This window comes from Lepidochelys olivacea, assembly GCF_965140295.1.
Source record: "Lepidochelys olivacea isolate rLepOli2 genome assembly, chromosome: 2".
NCBI lineage: Eukaryota > Metazoa > Chordata > Testudines > Cheloniidae > Lepidochelys > Lepidochelys olivacea.
Genome location: NC_140412.1, coordinates 229788369 through 229810079, shown reverse-complemented (window position 1 = coordinate 229810079; position 21711 = coordinate 229788369).

The following is a 21711-nucleotide window of genomic DNA, read 5'->3' as shown; positions in this document are numbered from 1 at the left end:
ATTGTAATATTCTGGATGGAGGCCTTCCATATCAGCTGCATAACTGACCGTAATAGGAAGATAGGTTACAGATCCTCTGTGATATATTTAATTGACTTGGTGTCATGTTATTCTTGTAGTACCTAGATGCTCTTTGTAGAATGCTTGCAAGACCTGCCATCCTAGATAAATGCTCATTGCAGAATAAACTTTGCTTGCTCTTTGACTGTGGACTAGATGTAAATTGAATGGCTGCTTGGAACACATACCCTCTGGCTCAATCAATTCTAGAGTAGAAACTTTGCTGTGCAGAGATAATCTAAACTTGTTGTATAAAGTATACTTGATCATGCAAAAGCAAAGATATAGATCCCAATTCTACAAACACTTAACTATATGTGTAATTGGATTCATGTGAGTATTCCCATAGGCTTCCATCAGGTTTGGAACAAGGCGCTGCCTTCTTGCTTTTCTGTTTAAGTGATTTTTTTTTTTTTTTTTTTTACAGCCCCAGCCATTGCTCTCAGCAATAGCTGAATCCAAAGAAGTTCTCTTTATAGTAGCTGGAATTAAACACTGCAAAGACATTTTGTTAACATCTGTCCGCTTCAGTTTAAGGAGAGGAAATTGATTCATCAGAGGAAGTGCTGGCAACAGACATACAGGAGAGCTGAATTTCAGCCAAAGTCGAAATCACAAAAATTCACTGTTTTGCTCAAAGGAAAGAATTTTATCGTTATCCATGCCAAAAGCAGCATTCAGTGACAGAAATGGATAAAAGGAAGCATTATCTTAGCCCAACATCTAGTTAGTCATACCACAGGTTTGCAAACTTTCCTGTCCTCGGCCTGATCCTGCAAAGGCTAGAAGACAGAGCTGTGTTCCAAATTCAGTGGAAGCATCTCCCTTTGTGGTGTACTTTTGAGAACCTGATATCTGAATTCTCTAGATTCTGAAAGGGGAAATATGAAGCTAGGTGTGCTAACAGGGAGCAGTATTTTTTAGCACATGCAGTCCAAAATTCAGGACTGTGTCAAATAGGTGGCTGAAACTTCAGCTCAAAGACATTTAGTAAGAATAAGATTGTTGATTAAAACATGTCTGAAGGTGATAGACAGCCAGCTTCATTCTAGAACTGTGAGAACTATAGGAATTCTAACAGCTAAAGAGACCTCTGGACATACTGATTTTTAGGGAAGCTTACTATCTACAGTTTTAGAGCTAAATGATAAAGATTATCCAGTTTACATCTGCCTTTATAATTTGTAAAGTACCAAAAGATCTTTCCAAATCCCAATGGGAGGATCTGGAGGATCTTGGGGTCCCATTATCATTAAAACCCGCTCACATCACATGGTAAGAATTTATCTTGTTTAGCTTACGTCGCAATGATTCATTATGTATTTGCTTTAGCAAGTATGTTATCCTTATATGTATCTTACAATGGCTTAGCAAACTGTATTGTCCTCCAATGCTCATATATTTAACTTAGTCTGTTGTGATAAAGCATGTGCATCTGAAAATGTTTGCATATGCATTTTTGGATGAGATAAGTGATGGAGTGAGGAGTTTGGGGATGGCTACATTTATTTGTTAAAGGGTCTCAGATGGTTTGGGGTTTTTTTTATTTTAAATGTATTCTGCTGATGTAAAAGTATATTAGATCCTGCTAGTGAAGTGGGAAGAAGGACTATCTATCAATGAAATTTACCACGGTGCACAAGGTCAGGGCACTTCTGGAGCCATGCTGGAAGACTTTTATGGTGCACGTGTTTGTACTGGCTCTCTGCAGAGGGATGAATTTCATCCTGTGTTCAGTGTTCTTCTTTTTTGTGTGTGACGTGAAAAGACAGCTCTATATATTTTTAAGTAGACACAAAGTTGAAGCTCAAAATGGTAAATTTTGTTTGTTGTGAAATGTTCTCAAACAAAATAGCTTCTACTCCCAGCCTGTGTTAAGTGATATTACAATGGAGTACAACACAGAGTACTCTTCATAAAATCCAGTCACTTCCATCTGTTCACTGTAAAATTGTCACAATATAAAACCTTTAGTATCCAAACAGTTAGAGCATCTTAACACTTAGGGTACTTCTGCACTAAGAACTGTACACATGTCCATGCATGTGGCCATAACCTCCATGTTGGCCGCACCTAAAGCCTAGAAGCATGTGTCTGAAGGCAAGTAGAGAGCGAGTAACCTGGCATGCCTAAGGGTGTGGGTAAGTACCTCTACCCAGGCCAGTTTGCAGTGTGGACTGGGGTAAGGGGTATGTACTGGGTCTTGAGTTTCAATGAACCCTTTTCCTCCTGACCCAATCTACTAGGGTCCCTCTCCCCCCATTTTCACTGGTAGTGGTGTTATGCGCTTACCACATCAGACCAGTTTCCCACTGAACTCTTTCCAGATCAATACAGGTGAACGTGGATCCTGCTCCCAAAGCAGTTGCCTGGGCCACCAACCACAGCCAGCTACAGATCAGCATGTGGTCAGTGTACACCATCCTGGAGCGGCAGAAACATACACTGGTACTGGGGGGCTGGAACAGGTAGCCATTCAGGGGGCTCTGGGTCAGTGCCAGGAACACATACTGCACTTGAGGCTCCTGTACAGGAGGGCAAAAGACTCCAACAGTTGTTCTGGGAGGGCTTGTTGTACATGCACCTTCTATAAAGAGCTTGACCAGGTGTTGTCAATGACTTCCAGTACAGAGCCTGAAGTGGCTCATGATCCCCTCCTCAACCCTGCCAGCCTCATTGTTCCATGGGATGCTGAGGAGGGCCAGGGTGAGGAGGCAGCAGGGATGGTGGAGGATGCTCCGGAAGGCCCAGAGGATGGAGCATGTGAATCTGCACCTCTACCCAGAGGAGCCAGTTGAAGAAGCCTGCCCCCGATGAACATGAGCCACGGCAAGAAACAGAACCAGAGGCTGGTAAGTTACAATGGCCCCCTGACACACATTCCCCTCCAATAAACCCTCTTGCTCTGGTGCTACAGTCCTGATTTTAAGTTCCAGGGCATTTGAAATATTGTGCACGCACTGGTTTCAGAGTAGCAGTCGTGTTAGTCTGTATTCGCAAAAAGAAAAGGAGTACTAGTGGTACCTTAGAGACTAACCAATTTATTTGAGCATAAGCTTTCATGAGCTACAGCTCACTTCATCGGATGCTCTTCCCCTATAGATAATAGGCCATGTATTGCTGTGTCTCTGCAAGTTTGAACTGCTGCTGCTGAAGCCCTGGGATTGTCACACCCTATCCCCTTACCAAACTCCTCAAACTTCCCCCACGTCTTCCAGCTCCCACTCCACCCCACCCCTAACTGCTCCCTAAGCAAGTCTCTGTTATAAATCATGATTTGATTGATTTCTGCTGGACCCCTCTTTGGCATTTGGCTAAAGATAGGTCTTAAAAACAGATTATTAACAACAAATCTCTGTGCCCCTGTGTCTGTGCACGTCTCAGCCAGCAGTCAGGCAGTGATGGTCCTGGGGCCATGCAAACCAGGGGAAGAGAGGAGGGGGGTTAGAAAGGTCCTGGTAAGGATGGGACAGTTGTAGAAAACTTACAGTCGGTTGTCAAAAGTTAGTAACAGCTGCCTTTTGCCTCTTGGACAGTTTCAATGCTTCTCCCACCTCTCTGATCTTACTGTCCCCTTACAAAGGGGAGCTATGTGGGGTTGGGTGGGGGCAGGTCCAGGAGGTGGAAGGGAACAGAACACAGTTGAGGTCAATTTCCAGTCGAATTGCCTCACAGTCCTGTAAGCACCAAATTCCTGGTGTAACAGAAACTCCAGATGTCTCTTGAGGTTCAATGGCAGTGTGACTGTGTTTGGTCCACCAGCATAGCTGACCACCTCCATTCAGCAATATGTAGAGGGGTGCCCATTTGCAATCTATCTGTCTGGCATAGATCTCCTCAGATCTCCTCCACAGGACTTTTAATATCCTCTGCTCCTTCCTCATGGGCTGCAAAAATTATCTGAGAACCAAGGACAGTCTATCAGTCACTTTCCTGGAATGCTGAAAAGTATCAAAATTGTGGCCTTCTACTGCAAAGTTATGTTACATGGGGGAATTTCTTGGCTTCTTCCAAAGGAAAAAAATATATAATGCTACACTTGTTTTTGAATTGGCAGGACCTTTAGCTCCAGAAAGGGAAACTGTTCCACCAAGAAGGACAAGCAGCACCGCAGAGGCAGTCTGAGAAGGACCCTGGAAGAGCTGCTCACATGGATGGACAGGAGAAACCAGGAGCAGCTTGAATTCCTCAGGGCACCAAGGAGCAGGCTTTTCAGCAGGAAAATACATTGATGAACTGGCTCAGGAAGCCAGAGGCATGGCATAGAAAATCGGAGCATTCCCTATGGAGAGGCACAAGGAACTGGTGGCCAAATGAGTTCAAGATCTGCCTGCTGCCAAGGCCACTGAACCTGTGCATGAAGTGCCGTCTCCTCCTCTTCCCTCTGCCACCCAGGGTGCTGCTGAGCTGGAGGATCCTCTTTCAAGGACCCCCCGCCTCACCAGGAGGAGAACATGGAGTCTGCTGGACTCCCAGGACCTTACTCTCTCCCAGCATCTGAAATCCTTCGTGGGATGACCCCTCCAGCATCTAAGAGAGGAACAATGAGGGAGTCCTGGAACCCCTTCAAGTGCTCAGCTGCCCCAAACCCTTCACAGGAGGTTGATTTCCCCCTACCCCCCCATCACCCCTCCTTTATCAGGAGGAGGGCAAGGAGGAGGGTGCAGACACAGTCACATTGGCCAGGTGTTCCTGGATGAGTTCCTTCAACGCTGATTTTTGGATGACTTTTCTTTTAAAAAAATATTTAAATTACATGGTCCATCTGGTGCTTCTAATAAATGCTATAGTTGCCTTGACTTGTGTGTCAAGGCCCCTCCTTCCTAAATATACCGAAGTGAGGTTGTTTTCAGGTTCAGGATATGAAACTGAATGGAATAACTGTCTGGTGCCAGGATACTGCAAAACACTTTTCTGTCTGCCCTTCACCCCTAGACCAGGTGCAGAAAAATCCCCGGCCCCAGGATACAAGGGAGGGATGGGGAAAGGGTCCTTTGTGTTAGATGCTAACAGAAAGCAAACTACTAGTTTTCAATGCGGCAGAACTCTACCACACAGAAAAGAGGTAGATGAACATCTTTGTGGTTTATTTCACATGCAGAAAATTGAAACAATGCCAGCAACAATACAGGCAATGACAACACCTGCTACTACCCTGGGCACAAACTGCCCCTCCTTCCCCCCAAAAAGCCTTAACCAGGTTCAACCGTAGTATGGATCAGTGTTGTTAGCACTGCTGACCATGAATGGAATGGTTAAAAGGAAGAAGGGCTGCATGCCCCCCATACAAGCAAATCTTCATAAGGTCCTTAAGAGAGACTGAGTACACCCGATAACAGATTTGTAGACAAGTGTGAATAGTGAACACAAAAACACGGTCCAGTGACCGTGTTACAACTCAGCTGCCACTTTCCACAGCACAAACCCCATCCTAAGGAGATAACCCAGTGGAGGTGCCCTGTCGTAATTGTCTTTAATGTGTGCAATATCACAGGAACAAATGGCTAATGACCTTCAACTACAGGGAAACAAAACCCTCCCAAAGCTAAGTAGCATCACACCTATGTACCAATGTTCCCTTGTGTGCATTTCCAGCAGCTCTCCAAGGTGTGAAGGTGGCCTTTGGCACAGGGAGATGTCATCCTCTGTCTTCCTGATTTCCCTTGCCGGCTGGGAACCAGGACCAGGGGGCACAAGGGTGGGATCCAGCTGTGTGTGCAGCGTTTGCAAACCAGACCTGTCCTGAGCCCCCTCAGGACAGAAGCACTTCCCCTTCCCCTCACAAACATTATGGAGAGTGCATCAGGTGATGATTATACAAACTGCGTTTGCCACACTGGCGTCCAGATGGGTGCATAGGCAGTGCCAATGAGCTTTCAGCCTACCAGAAATGCCCTCCACAACCATTCTGCTGAGCTTGTAATTTAATTACCTCTTTTCCTGGGTCATTGCTGTCAGGGTATGGTCCAACTGCAGCTGTTGTTGCCCGCTCCAGGCATCAGCCACCAGGAGCAAGTCACCATCCCAGCTGACCCTTTCCCAGCAGCAGTTCCCACAGCTACCAATGCATGCTCCTGCTTTGCCAGCAGGTTTCCCATGTGTCCATCTCATGTGTGGGTTACTTGCAGTCACCAATCCACGGTCCTTTGTGCCTCCCAGCAGAGCTGCAGCCCCTTTGGCTATTCCTAAGGCTCCTATGACAGCTGTTTCCACTTCTCATCCTCAGTCGGTACTATTCCTCCAGCAGTCAGTACTGGAGCTCCTTTTGGCTGTCAGGACCCCAAACCACTTGGTGGTCCTGCCCAAGGACATTCTATGGTGGCCAACTCTAGTTGGACATATTCTGGGATGTTTCATCACATGATGGAATGGCTTTAAGAACTGAGCTATTCCAAAACTTGTTTACTGTGGAGTGAGGAGTTTGCCTGCAGTTCATCCCCCAGTGGCAAATAAGGACAAGTGTGTATGTGTATTAGATTTTTCATATGCACAAAAAATTCAAGCATGTGACAAATGAACAATATCAAGAAATCACCACTTGTAATCGTGTGAATCTAATTTTTAAAAGGATGATGGGGTTTAGACTACTTTACTTTTAATGCATGTTTAAATGGTTGTGTGTGTGTGTGTGCATGAGAATTCCATTATTTAAAAATGACTAAAGAAAATAGCATACCATAACCAAATGATGGAGACAGCAAAAATTAATTCATTAGACTTAAAAAATGAATAAATGTTATTGCAGGTACCTTATACAAGTTGGGTCTCTTGTAGTTGAGGATCTTTGTTCATTGTTTCTTTATTCTTAAACCTGTACTTAAGCTGCTTTCAGCCAGTCTGGAGACTTTTTAACCCATTCATTATAATCAGCACAAGACATTCTGTAGTTTAGCTGCACCTCTAACTCTGCTTGCTCAACACTTTCACTTAATCCTTTCTTTGTTCCAAAGCTGACTCATACGCTGAAAAACCTTTCACAGTATGTGTCTGAGACTGGAATTGAAAGCTTGAAAGATACGAGTTTAAAAATTTGATTGTTTTCACTTTGCTTGAAAACTTCCCCCCATTTGTCCTCTTTTTTGCTATCAAATGCTGCGATCATCATATAGCTCATAAAAAATCAATCTCAAGTCGAAAAACTTTAGCCAACTTCTCAATATCAAATCATTCCACTTCCTTGTCCAGTGAAAGGATGACATTTGTCTGCAAAGTGGTACCTTGAAATGATACCATTTCTCAAGGCACGAGATCCATCTTGACAATGCCTCACATTTCCTACTAATACGCAGAGATTTTATGCAAAATAGTGTGAGCTGATTGTCCATAGAATTTGTTTTTTCCTTCTCTTTAGTTTAGAATGAAAACCCTCCATGACACAGTCTAGTTCTGTGTAGTTGGCATCATTGCATTCTAGGTTTCTGATTGCCTAATAAAATATTGCCATCAGGGTTATGCAGGAAGTAAATGTAACAAAGAGGAAGAGATTCCTGATCATCTTTACTGAAGGCTTCCCATAGAATCTTGGCACATTCTTCCCCCGCCCCCCCACCATCAAAATATACCTTTAATGCAGGCTAGGGTAAGACTTATTCTACTGCAGCAGATGGGACAGCCACTTTGTTGGTACATGACATAGAAATTCCTTATTCTCAATTTCTACAAAGTAAAAAAAATGAACAAAGAGATTCTCTTTAGTGGAGGAAGAGAACTGTTGAAACGCTTTGACAATAAGACATTCTCCATCAAAACTCAAAGCTTTCATTCCGTTTTTAACGGTTATGAATTACATGGCACTTATATCCAATCTGAATCATTCTTCTCATTCAATTGTTTCAGCTTCTGATAAACTGACCTCTGTTTCACAAAATTATCTAAGGCATTATCAGCTGTAGAAGACAACACACAGTTTATACTAAAGCCATTTTCTTCTATAATGTTTGACATATCTGCAGCAATGGCATCACTTTTCTCATTGTTACCATGGTAAAAATCAAGCCATTTTAATCCCTTCAGTCTTTGGAAAATAATGAACAGTTACTGGGAAAATCTTATTTCCCTTCTTTGAGGCATCCATTCCAATTAAGAAAAAAAATATTCAAGATCATGAACTAAGAGCGCCTGTGATTTCAGCACCAGAGCATTCTCAGTAATGCTAGCTGCTTTTGCACGTTTACAAGACATTTTCGTTTGCAATTTCTGAATCCGCTAGAAAATTTGGAAGCAATTTGTTTCCATAGTCTTGACTAGAATAAGAGCTTGTCTTCACTGCGGATTAAATTTGTGCTGCTGCAATTGATGCAGCGGTGTTGGTTTATCAGGTCTGGTGAAGATGCAATAAGCTGATGGCAAAGCGCTCTCCCGTCAACTTAAATACTCCACCAACATAGCACGGTGTAGACACTGAGGTAAGTCGATGTAAATTACATCGACTTAAGTTACATAACATACATAACATAAGTTGCATAACCAACATCGACTTACCCTGCAGCGTAGACATGGCCTAACTTTACTGATGAATCACATCATGGTAAAGTTCTCCTATTTCTGCTACGGTCACTAGATTTTCCTGAGGTGTGTCCTTTTGTATAAAATAGAACATAATTGGAAGTGTTCGTTTCTGATTTTTCACTGTCTTTGTGTTTCATACATTCCACATGAATGGAAATGGGTCTTCTCCCCTCATGTTTCATAGAAAATATTTGATGACACAAAATGCATTCAACCATAAAATTCATCAACTTTGCAAAGCCAATTTTTATACTTACACCAGTCATCATTGTAAGTACAGTAGTACATTTTCCTTTTCACAAATTCTTTCACAGCTGAAGATTTGAAGACCCATTGCCAAAATCATCCAGTTTGAAAAGTGGATCTGTTCCTTTTGTGAATGCAAAATGCTGTATTACTCGTGAGTGTGATGGATGGTGTTTGCTGGTGGTATTTCCTAGTGTTTAGGGGTTAAAGCATCCACCTGCCACAACTCTAATCTTTCTCCTGCACCACTGTCACGCCCTGTGACAGTCTGTCTTTTCATGGGGATTGACCCAACTCTCCAGTCAGGTCACCAATCAGTCTTCTCTGCCCCCGGTGTCACAGGGTTCCAAGGAAGATTGACCCCCTTCAGCTTAGGGACAGTCTAGAAATGAGGGTTATCATGCCCCTCTGAACAAGGGAGGGGAGCCTGAGCCCTTCCACTCCACTGACCTCCAGCCCAGGGCCCTGTAAGACATACCAATGTCCAGCACCCAGGAGTGCCTTAAGGCTGTCTCCCTGGGCCACTTCCTACTACCCACTCTCTTGCCAAAGTCTTACAGTTTCCCTCAAAGTAGTAAAAGAAAAGATAATAAATGAACCTTCAGCACACCTGGGCTCAGCAAGTAGTCTCTTTCGCTCCAGAAGGAGGTTTCTGCAGCATCCTTCTTCAGGAGCTCTCAAGGTAGCTCCCTTTTGCTGCCCTGTCAGGCCCCTTCTGAGCTGTCTGGCTCCCTGTTAAGCTCCACCTCCAGCCGGAGCATGCTCTGCAGTTGCAGCTGGGAGGAGTTAAATTGCTTCTTAATCCCTTCAGTTCCAGTGAGGGGTTTATATGCCCCATCACAGTGAGGCAGAGTTATGTTTTGTCACTATGAGACAGCACTGATTTTGTGTTAGCTACATAACGTAAATCATAGCATCAGTACACCAGTAAGATGGTTGAGAGAGGACAAGTGGCGCATTGTCTTGACATTTCAAACAGTGGCTGAATTATAATGTCTCCAGGAAAATATAAAACTAACCAGCAACTGATGAGCTTGCCTGGTTAGTTCAGTTGGTAATGCAGGAGACTCTTAATTGTGGAGTTGTGGGTTCAAGCCCCCTGTTGGGTGAATTGCTTTTTAACTCAAGATTGTATATTCTTCTAAAAGATCTGCTCTAGGTGCTATTTTGGGGACGTTCTATGGGCTGTGTTATGCAGGAAGTCAGACTAGATGATCACACTGGTCCCTTCTGACCTTGGAATCTATGAATCCACGTAAGATAAATCTGATTCACCAAACAGTGTTCATTTTGAGAATCCCCCATGATTTTTCTCTCAGGTTGCTCACAGCACGGTCTGGGAGATCAATCTTTAATTCCTGCAGGGCTGGAAACTCTAGGACAATCCCAATTCCCTGCTAAAAGCCTTACCTGCCATGTCCCAATTCCAGCAATGCTGTGCTAGCATCTTGCTGTCCTTTACTCCCCAGACTCCTCTCCCAAAGCTTCATCTCCTGCAGGGGTCCAGAGATTCCCCCGTGAACTGCCAGGCATTCCAGGGTCCTCACCATACCCTCCTGGTCCAAACCATGGCGGGACCCATAAAGAGGCACACTGCTATCTCCAACCCCTCCAATTACCTTGGGCTTCCTCCAGCCCCCTTTTCTCAGTGGCCTTTCTTAGCACCCTCTGCACATCTCCTGGGCCATGCTGTGGCATTGACCCGCACATGCAGAGCAGAAGGTGCAGCAAAAAAAGCACCAGCATCTAAGTGCCTAGCTACAGAGCCCACAGATTCCTCCACCATCAGCTTCCTCCCAGCCAAAGGAGGGTAGGTGCCTCAGAGGTCAGTTAACACAATGGTGGTAAGTGGAGGGGGCCACAACCAATTAAAGATGAGTCCCAGATGTGGGAGGAGCTGGACAGTCTCTGCAAAAATGGGAAATCCAGAGTAGGAGAAGAAAATCCATAGTCCCTCTCTGGGCAGAAAAGAGCAGAAGAGCTTCAGGAGGGAGTTCATATACTGGACCTAATAGAAGAGGGCAGCAGGGGTGAAGGAGACTCCTGAAAGGGGCCTGAAAGAAGGCCAGTCCAGAGGCAGAAACCCTTGTGGATAGACTGGAGCTGAAGATCCAGATGAGGACAAGACACCAAGGAGGTAACCCCTGAAAGTCAGCGTTCTTTGGAAGACTATAGAGCTGGGGAGGATCCAGGATATTTAAAAGCCCAGGCCTGGGGAAGGGGCAGAATTGTCCTTTGGTGTTTCTTGTCTCACTTTGGATTTGACTTAAAACACTCTAGTGAGAAGGCGTGGGGCCACCACTCGGACAGAAGAGTTGAATGGAAGAGCCAGGGCAGAATATGTCATCTTGATGTCCGCTGTCAAGTGGGACACTGTCCTTTTGGGACATTGATATCCCAGAAGGGGAGAGATTTTTAAAGTGACCTGAGTCACAAGAAGAGAGACCACTGCAGGGCTGGAGCAGCCGTCAGAAGGGGCTGCTAGGTGATGAATGAGCTGCTTCCCCACGCCCTGCCACGAGGGGGGACACCTGCAGTGAGTGCACTCTTTTATGCTAGGAAAATCCAAGTTAGCCGAGAAAGGAATCTCAGTGGGAAAGTTAAAAGTGGGAATATTTTCTGTGGTGCCGTGTCCAGACAGAGAGAGACCTGTGTGCACTAGAACCTCACTCCGCTACATGTAACTAAACAACTTTTCTTATAATCTCAAAAAAAGTTTCCCTCCCCCACCTCTCATTACTAAGATTTCAAAACATACCACAGAATATCTGCTATACTATGAATACTCTCTTATGCTGTCGTAAATAATTGAAACTGACTAGATTGCCATAATAAGGCCTCAGTGTAGCTTTTTATCAAGTGCTCCCTGCAAGGTACCTCATCCCTTCAACTCCCACTACAGCCAAAGGTAATCCCAGGTGCTCAGCACATCAGAGAAGACTCCCAGCATTTTTCAGGATCAGGTCATAAATGAACAAATGACCTCTTGGTGGTGCATTCTCGTTGCGTTATTATTCTAATTGTTTATTTAATTACTAACTTGCAAAATTCGTTAATTCCCCCTGGATCTATCTGAGATGGGAATCAATGAGTTTCCTCTGTAATTAAGAAGAATTTGGATAACTAGAAGGAGCACAGTGTAAAGTGAGCTAATGATCAAATACCACTTGTTTAAATGCCTCATCTCAGAAAGCAGGGCCAGATCCACAGCTGTTACAGATCATGTTGCTCCAGTACTTCCATGTTGATGATCTTAAGCAAGTTTTGTTGCAATGTGCCTGTGACACCCCTCTGAAGGATGCTATATGAGAGTATTCTTTCATTGCTTGGCAACTAACAGTTTTATTACAACAAGGAATACATTCAAAAGATTAGGCGGGGGTGGTCTATGGAAAAATAATGTTTGAATAAATATTGGATAAAAAGACCATTCTGGATCTCAGGGGATTTGGAAAATCTAATATAAAAATAACAGATCAGTACGGAACCAAATTCAATCCAGGCAAAATGGACGCAAGTCCATTGAAGATTCCATGGTGATGAGTGACCTTATAAAAATCTAGATAGATACATGTAAGTGATGTTTCAAAAGCTGAATTTTACCCATTGTCTTTTAGCTTCAGGGTCATTTCAAATAACAGTAACCTGTCCATTCAAGGGCAGCAAATCACTCTTAGTTTACACACATGTCTAGTGCTGCAACGGTTGGACCACATATGAATGTTATGAATTTACTAAGTTTTCATAAACTCTAGGTGCTATAACTTACCCAGAGGGTATATTTACTTTACCTCAGATATACTTTGTTTCTTCCCCATTCAAAAAAAAAAAAAGACTTGATTAACTGTCTGTCCTTAGTTGTGTTCTGTATCAACATACAGGCCAACTTTTTCTCTATTTGAGACCTAAAGTTGGATATCTAAATCCATAATTAGTCATCTAAGTAAGTGGCCTGTTTTTCAGAGACGAAGTCCATGGAAGCTGTGGGTGCTCATTATTTTCAAAGGTAAGGCCAATAGGCTTGGGCTGAATGATATTTTTCACTAAGTCTCCTACTCAGCTCCCCCTCCCTCAGAGGACAGCTGCTGGGGCTGCTTATCAGGAGGTGCTGCCTGGTAAGTATGGCTCCAAAGGAGCTGTGCTACTGTGGAACCAGGAGAGGGCCTGTCAGGGAACAATCATAGTATAAAGATATAGGGTTGCCATGCAGAGGACTCTGTCGTCCCACAGATCTGGATTTGATGTGAGCCCAGCAATCTTCTCCAGGGTGGAGACAAATCCTGCTTCTGCAACAAGAGGATGTGGAGAATCTCTGCAAGGGGCTGTCTTTGGACCTTTCCTTCTTCAGAACCCCTCTGTCCGAATAGGCTTTCCCACCAGAGAGAATGATCTGGCTCTAAGAAACAGATTAAAATAAGATTCATTGAGCAATGCATAGAGAAGGAAATGACTTAGAGGTTGTATATTAACACTACTATTAACTCACTTTTTGTGGGCATTGCAGCAATGAGTCTCGAGGAGGGATCTGAAGGAGAAGAGGGTGGTGGCAGAGCAAACTTGAACTAGCTGGATATTCTGTGCAATTTAGCCTTTGGTTTATTTTTTGTTTTGGAAAGTCAAAGGTTAAATCCGTATTGTTACAATTATAGGGGAGCACCAGCTCCACTGTAGTTAAGGTTGAACAGAACTTTCTGTATAAAGGTTGACTCTTCTAAGGGTACATCTACATTGAAGTGAGGGGTGCAAACGGCAGCCTATGTAGACTTACTCATGCTAGCTCTATTCTAGCTAGCTTGCTAAAAATAGAAGTGAGGACGCCAAGGTGCAGGCTTCAGCACTAGCTGCACAAGCAAGTATGTACCCGTGCGGGTCAGGCAGGCTTGTGCAACCTGCATTGAAGCCCACACTTCAGCATCCTTGCTTTTATTTTTAGCTAGCTAGCTAGAGTATAGGAAGGCCAGATACATCTGCATTAACAGTCATTTACACACACACCCCCGCCACCCGGTTACAGTGTAGACATACCCAAAATGCTGTAAATCTGCATGCAAACTCAGATTGTCTTGAAATATGCTGTTCCTTATTGGGTGCTGGGTAGTGATGGTGGTCCACATTTGAGGTCATTTGAGCACGGAATTCCAGAGATACCCTCTCTGCCCATCATTTTACAAAATCAGCAGCTTCTTGCAACTATTTTGTGCATGACTGGGACTCAAACCATGTCTCCAATTGTCTCCCCATTAAGCTTGGTCAGCCAACATTTACCTCCACTAGTGCATGGCCCTCACTGCCCCTTTGGAGAAGCAATTGTGAAAATGTTATTAAAGGAAGAGTTTGACTGTCTAGACAGGTATGTACCAAAACTCTCAGGCCAGAGAGATTAAAATGTGCATGTGAAGCAAGACTAGGCAAGAGGGTTTCCAGGCAGACCACTTTCAGATTACATGGGTGGCTCGAGGGGCCATGCTGTGGCCATTGAACGTGAGCTACACGCATGCACTGTAAATTCAAACCCTATCCTTGGCAGGAAGTTGAGAATGACGTGTAGGCATTTTGCAACAATCTGTTTGAAATAATCGCTATGCGAGGTGTGAACTGCCTTGGTAGGTCTCAGTAGGGTGTTAATTCTTAAGCCTAACAACTATTTAAATGTCAATGCTTTCAGATATTTCACTGCTGGTGAGGGGAATCATGAAAGAAAGGAGGTCTTTAATATGCAAATCTTTACATCTCCTGAGTGGCATATAATTATAGTGTCACTCTGGGTGGAGTATGGGTTGTAGACAAAGTCTTTGAGAGTAGCACCACTAATTTCCAATCTGACCCCCCAGCTAGTATAGGAGTGATGGAATCAAAGTCTGCCTTGAAGACAGAATCAAAGTCTGCCTGTGGCAACACAGAAGAAACACTGTATTAGCACAATAAGTTAAAGGACATCAGTTCTTATCATGAGAATCATGAAGTTCTAGTTTGTCCAATGCATCTGTCAAATGTTGAGTGATACAAGGATAATTATGTAGGATATGTCTACAATGGAGGGTGTAATTTCCAGCTCAAGGAGCCGTACCCATGCTAACTGTGATTGAGCTAGGATGCGAACAATAGAAGTGTAGCCGTGGAAGAGTGAGTGGTGGCAGTGACTCACACCACTGCAGCTACACTTCTATTGTTGGCATGCTACCCAAACTAGCTCTGTTTGAGCTATGTCTCCTTGAGCTGGAAATTACACCTCCACCTCAATGTGTAGAATTACCCCTACTGGCTTCTAAAATGATAATGTGTTAATGAGACAGGAAGGGGAGAGTTAGCTGGAAATGGCTGCAGGGGAGGGAGGGTGGGTTGCAGGGAGCAGTGTAGGAGAGATGCCATTTTTCTCTCACATGCTTAAAGTTTTGTAACTAACATGGAATAAAAAACTGCCACAATTTTGGGCCATTGACCATGTCTGTGATTTCTCTCTCTGGCCAGTCAGAACTCTACCCTCCAAATAGTTCAAAGCACAACCATTATCACTATTCTGCTATAAAAATATACAGGAGGGAGGAGGAGCACTTAGGAATCACATAGCTAGTGCCTCAGCCACAAATCTATGTGATAACTACAACGGTCTAAATGAACACTAACTCCTACAAAAGCACCTAGGAAATTCACTAACAAAAAACTTTTCTTGTGCCCTTCCAAAATGCTGAGTTCATAAAAACTCAGACCTTTGAAAATCAGGAAATAACATTAAGGTAAATTCAGACTTACACTTCTAAAGCAGGAAATACGGAGCTAAAGTACAGGCCAAAACAACCTTAACTCTGCCATCTTTGAGCAAAGTGCCAAGATGCCCATGAAACACATAACTCACACTCATCCTTGTCAGATAGTCCACAATCGCTAAGGGAATAGGACACACAGCAGCTGTAGGACCGACTCTAATGCCCTCTCTTTGCTAACGCAAAACTTGTGTTTTGGTGCACTGGACAGGAGCTACCTACACCTGCTTTACACTCAAATACTGAGCCTACTCCACAAAAATTAGCCCATGCCTGCTATATTTTACAACCTTCACTGTTACACACAGGTTCCATCATACACCACACTTTCATTTATCCATTTCCACACCCACACACCACTCTTATATCTTATCTCACTGCTGACAGTCTCCAGGGCAAGAAGACTCCTGGGCCCCACTACTAATGCATGCTACACAACTCAACACTGAAAGGAGGCAAACTGCATTCCCCAGTGTACACATGGACCTGTTTCTTTTCATCACACACACACGGTGAGGGGCAGGCAGATGCGCTCAGACCCCCACACCCTTGAGGGGCAGGATTCCCCCAGATTATCTCATATCACAGTCACAGCTCTGCCAAGTTTCCCCAGCTAATCCCTCCATCATTCAATACAGCTACGTCTAACTCAGAGAACACAGCTGGACTGCATATAGTGGCTATTGCCGGCACTGGGGGGCAGAGTTAAGTTTGTGTTGGCATTTGCCTTTACTCTGTATTTCCTGGTTTTCAGAGGTTTGAGTTTTGATGAACCCAGCATTCTGAAAAGGCATGAGATACCATCAAGCAACCTTAACTATGTGTTAAAGTTTTTTGTCAATGAACTTATAGTTTAGAGGATCTTTGCTGGGCAAGCTTAATTCACAAGGTCAAAACCTGTTTTGCCAAGTTATGGCATTCTCATTTGCATAAGCAACATGCCTGCCCAGTACTTTGTGAATTTTGAGAGTATTGTGTAAGAGGTAATTAAAGCAGTCTGTTTCTACAGCACGTTCTGTCTGTTTCTTCTTTTCATTATTAGATGTGATGACACATTTGCCTGTGTGGCTTCCCACAGATGGCACCGAAGTTTTGCTATCAAATGGTAAGAGTAAACCAACTGTCATCTCTGATCACAGCTTTCCATATTGCTCCCCCGGTGTAAGAATCTTGTTTTAATAAAGGACTCTTTAAAGTGAGACTGTACACAGCAAGAATTGAATCTGAGAATAAAGTTTATAACTTTGAACTGGCAGACTTAAAGACACTATCAAGCAGTTTTATGCCCAAAGGACATATTTTATTTTCTTAAAAGGGCTTTACAACAAACTAATACAATTGGAAATATTAACATGATTTTATCTTTTCCTTGAAGACAATGGGGCTTTTAAAAATATAAACATTTCTCTGTAATCCTGAAAAACCTAAGAGAGAGAGGAGAGCTCATTGAAACACTGTTGATACATACACAAAAATTCTTTTGGATTAAATAGAAATTTTTGTGAGAATTTTCATTTTTGTCAAAACGTTTCAAAAACAAATAAAACAAAATTCTGTGAAAAATGTTGACACAGCCCAAAAGGTTTCATTTTCAATTAAGTGTTTTTTAGAAAATAAAATACAATTTTGAACCAGCTCTACTGAAGTGTATTCTGCTCGTACATTATCATCAGAAAGTAGGCATGCCCATGAAGTATATAGAAATTCACCAGTCTAATTTTCATGGCCAAGCTAAATAAAATGTAAAATAAATAACGTCAATAGCAAAAATGTTTTAAAAAAATATTTCCTTTATAATGATCAAAAGTGGTGGCCTTAGTAACCCAGATAAGGAAATTTAAAGATGAAATTTGTGGCCTGATTCTAATCTCACATTGCTTAAATCAGAAAACTGGTATAAACTGAGATCAGATTCAGTATGCCAAATTCCATCCTGAGGTAAATGGGCTCGCCTCCACTGATTATATCAAACTAGTTTTGGAGACCGATGAGTTTTGATCTTGTATTTAGGGATCTACCTAGGATTCCTGCTTGCGAGTTGCTTGGTTCTGCTCTATACCTGAATCTACTCAGAGCAAATAATTTATTTGCAGATTAACCGTTTTTTCTATTTGAATTTGACAGATTTGTCTGATATTCAAAATTGTTCAAACATATTTGTGCCTATGGTTTCTTTGCAAATTATTTTAGCTGTGATTGGGCACCTTAATCTTAGGGTATTGTTTCTACTACCCAGGGGTGAAAGTAACTCCAGACACTTACCGGTAGGGGGCCGGGGCTGGCTCCGGACCCCGGAAGGGGCGGAGCCTCAGGGAGAAGGGGCGGAGGTCAGCATCCCCAGCCAGCCCTTCCAGGCCACCCGGCCCACGCCGCCCAGGGCTCCAGTGGCAACTTAAAGGGCCTGGGGCTCTGGACGCTGCTGCCGAGAGGGGGCAAAAGGGACAGGGATGTTAAAGCGCTGCAGGGTCCCGAATCGGTGGCCCTGCTGGTAGGGCTGCCAATGGAGGGGGGTGTGCAGCAACGTCAAAGCGCTGCCGCTGCAAAGGACCGTCCTTAAAGCACTGCCATGGCAGCGCTTTAACATCCCTGCCCCTTTTGCCTCCCCTGTCAGTGGCCCTGCCCATCCAGACCCTACCAGCCGCGGCAGCACTTTAATGTGGGCTGGGTACGGGCCAGTGAGGGTTCTTACCGGTATGCGTACCAGCCGGTACCGGCTCACTTTCACCCCTGCTACCACCTGATTGGACAAGTGAGAATCTCATAAGAAAATGGAAATCCAAGAAATATCAGAAGCCCTCTGGTCCCAACCTTTGTTTTATCATACATCTGTATGAATACCCATGAGACTTTTGCTTTCTGTTATGAATCTGATTTTTATTCCAGAAAATATTTGTCAATACTCCACTGATTCTAAGCTCTTGTATAGAGAGCGCAAACTTACTTCACTAGAACAACTGTCAAAAAGCAGCCAATGGAGGTTGTCTATGGCCTGTAACCCAGTTTTAAAATGGAGAGTGGAAAGCCTTCAATATGATAATTCTGGTACATAATAGTTCCATGCTGACACTCACTGCAGTGACCTGATATTCTTCTTTCTATCTAGAGGTCTCAAGAGACTGATTAAAAGGGGAGATCAATCCAAGGCTTCACTGTAATTTCACACTCAAATAGGATTCCTTCCACTCCTTCTCATAATTAGAATAACTGGCATTTTTCTATGTTAATAAGCTACGTTTATATCTTGGTGCAGGTTTCTTGGGGTATAATGAAACTCCGGCATGAACTGGTTTGTTAATGTATATTGCTCTTTCTAGTTGTATAGATGCAGATGGTCTCTCAATCACATTTGAAAGGCCAACCTGACTAAGACAGTATTTGGCACTGAATTTTCTCATGTGCAAATGAAATATTTTTTAAAGGTCATGGTAATTTTAAATGTAAAATCTGATGAATTTAGCAATTCAATACAGTATGAGTTTGGGATGTATGTATTAACTCAAAGAAATTCAATTACAAAATTGTTCTCTAGTATGATGGTCTTTCAAAACCATTTTTATCTTAGATGACACTGAGAGGGCTTACTTCAGGTGTCTTTAAAGGCCACTACCACAACAGCGAGGAAAAGCCAGAGAGACCGGTTCACTTTCTGCTACAGCAATCCAGCAGGCAGTGCAAGATTTCACAGACAGGACCAGAGCATGTCCAGCAAAGCTGTACTTTGAGCTGGTTCACAGTATTAGGTACTGATTGCAGCTTACAACCCCCACCCCAGACACCATGTTGTTTCATGGACTTCCATGTGTTCCAGCAAGAGTAGTGTTCTCTTGAATATTATGAAGGAATTCTGCCCTGCTCCTTGCCCAGAGAAGAGGCTATTTATACATAGCATAATCCCACACAGCCAGGCAGAGAGCAAGAATTAGCCCATCCAGTGCTTAAAAAATAACCCTGTCTCAAAAACATGACACAATAATCTTGTTTCTACAACAGAGAAATAAACATCTTGTTTTAAAAATCAAATACACTTCCTCAGGGCCTTGTTAAATTGCAGTTGAAACTGACTATTAAAGATCTTAGTAGGGTAGGTTAAACATCTACTCAATTTATTTCAATTTTATTTGTACTTCAGCTGTAACTGGTACAATTAAGCCAATCAGAGCAAGTGAATCAAATCTAATTTACAATCTAATGGACTAAAAAGTAATGAATAAACACAGCAGTACTGGATTCAAATGATTAAACATGTCTCTGAAGAGACTTTTTTTTATTTCAGCCTAGAAAAATCATGGTGCTTATTCTATAATTAACCACTTAGGGGTGACGTAAACCATTTGAACATTATTCATTTTTCATATGTTTTCATAAAAATGCTATGCAAAGCATGTGAATTTAATTAATTAGATTCCGTCAGAACTGGTTACGTTTACTTATAAAACCATTTAGTTTATATCCAAGTTTGTGATCAGATTAATATGACAATCAGAGAGACATTAATAGAGACCCCATTTTTAAAACTAGAAGAAAGTTAATTATGTGAATTTTTTCATTCCCCTCCCCCCCATTTCATAAACCATATAAACCATCAACATTCCGTGGTGATGTAACTAGTTGTTTCAGATACACACATCATACTCAAATTGATTAGAAAATGAGCTTAAGTGTGTGTAGAAGGTAAAGTAACATAATCAACAATAATTTGGCTTTCAATAAAAGTATGCAAAATGAAATTAGGGAACTATGTCCACTACATTATAGCTATGAGTCAAATCCTGTTCTCAGTCACATCTGTATAAATCCAGAGTATCTCCTTTATCGCATAGACTGTGAAGAAATCCTAGTGTATAAGCTCTTTACTCAAGTCTTGGAATGGAAGGGGATTTGGCCTAATTAAAACCCAACCAAACAAAATCCCCTTTAAATCATTAGTAAACTGAATACCTAGCATGATATAGTGGTGCTATACAGAAGCTGTATATTGTTGGAACACATTTCTATAAGGATTTTTTCCCACGATGCCCTTTTGGAGGTAGCAATGGGAGATTACAAGAAAGAGGGAAGCAGCTGTAGCCCCACCTTTTGTAGCTGGCTATTCCTTGTTCTAGCTCTCTCTCTTCTGTCTTGTAAGTATTCTTAGTTCAAGTAAAGTTTTCCCTTTTTTGTTCTGAAGAAGATGATGTACTCTCATATATAAGTAGATTTAAAATGACATAACTTTCAATGTGAATGTTTTTATTACCTGTCAAGACCAGAGTGCAACTTTCTGGGTTTATTCTGCCTTTATCACAAACACCTAAAGCCTTATAAGAACTGCTGCTCCCTGCGCTGCTTTAGGGGCGTGGCAGGGCACTAAGTCCTCCAGGAGAGAAAAGAGCCAAATTTTGGTCAAATCGGGGAAAATCAGCTAAAAATTGCATTTCTTTGTAATCTTTACTGCTACTGGCAAATGAGTTAGGATTTTTAAAACTTGACTTGTACTTTAAAAGCAATCTGCTTCACCTTTGAGCAATGCTCATTTTATTTGGCTTGTGTGAACTTAGTTTATAAACTCATGGGGCAGGGGACTGTCTTTTGGCTCTGTGTCAGTACAGCACCTTGCACAATGGGGTCCTGGTCTATGATGGGGCTCCTGGGTGCTACCACACTACAAAATAATAAATAAGGATTGTGTTGCCTACAGCACCAACACCAATTGCCTGGAGTAGAGAATAAGTCATGTTTTTGTTGGTCCTTTGCATTCAAAAAGTATTTTACACATATGGCCGCAGAGAAGAGGGAATAATTCCCAGGGCCCATGCAGATTTTCTTTAAATTGATACCTTTAGTATCAGAATGAGTACAATATTGGGACTTCTCCATGCTGCATCGATGCCAGCTTTGTATCTGAAGAGCTTCTTGTGATCTACAGTCTGTTCCTTTCTGTAACTAGGGTATACATTGGCTTTAAAAAAAACAAATGTTCTCTTTTGCATTGAGATGTAAAATTTTAAACTGAGCAGATGACAATGGTTAGCACAGTGGGGAAGGTGAGGAAAGAAAGGTCAGAGTGGTCGGGCAGAATAAAACGGAGCAGAGGTGGGAGCCCAAGACTTCTCTCAGCAATTCTGAACCAAGTATGTTCTGTTTCAGAGTAACAGCC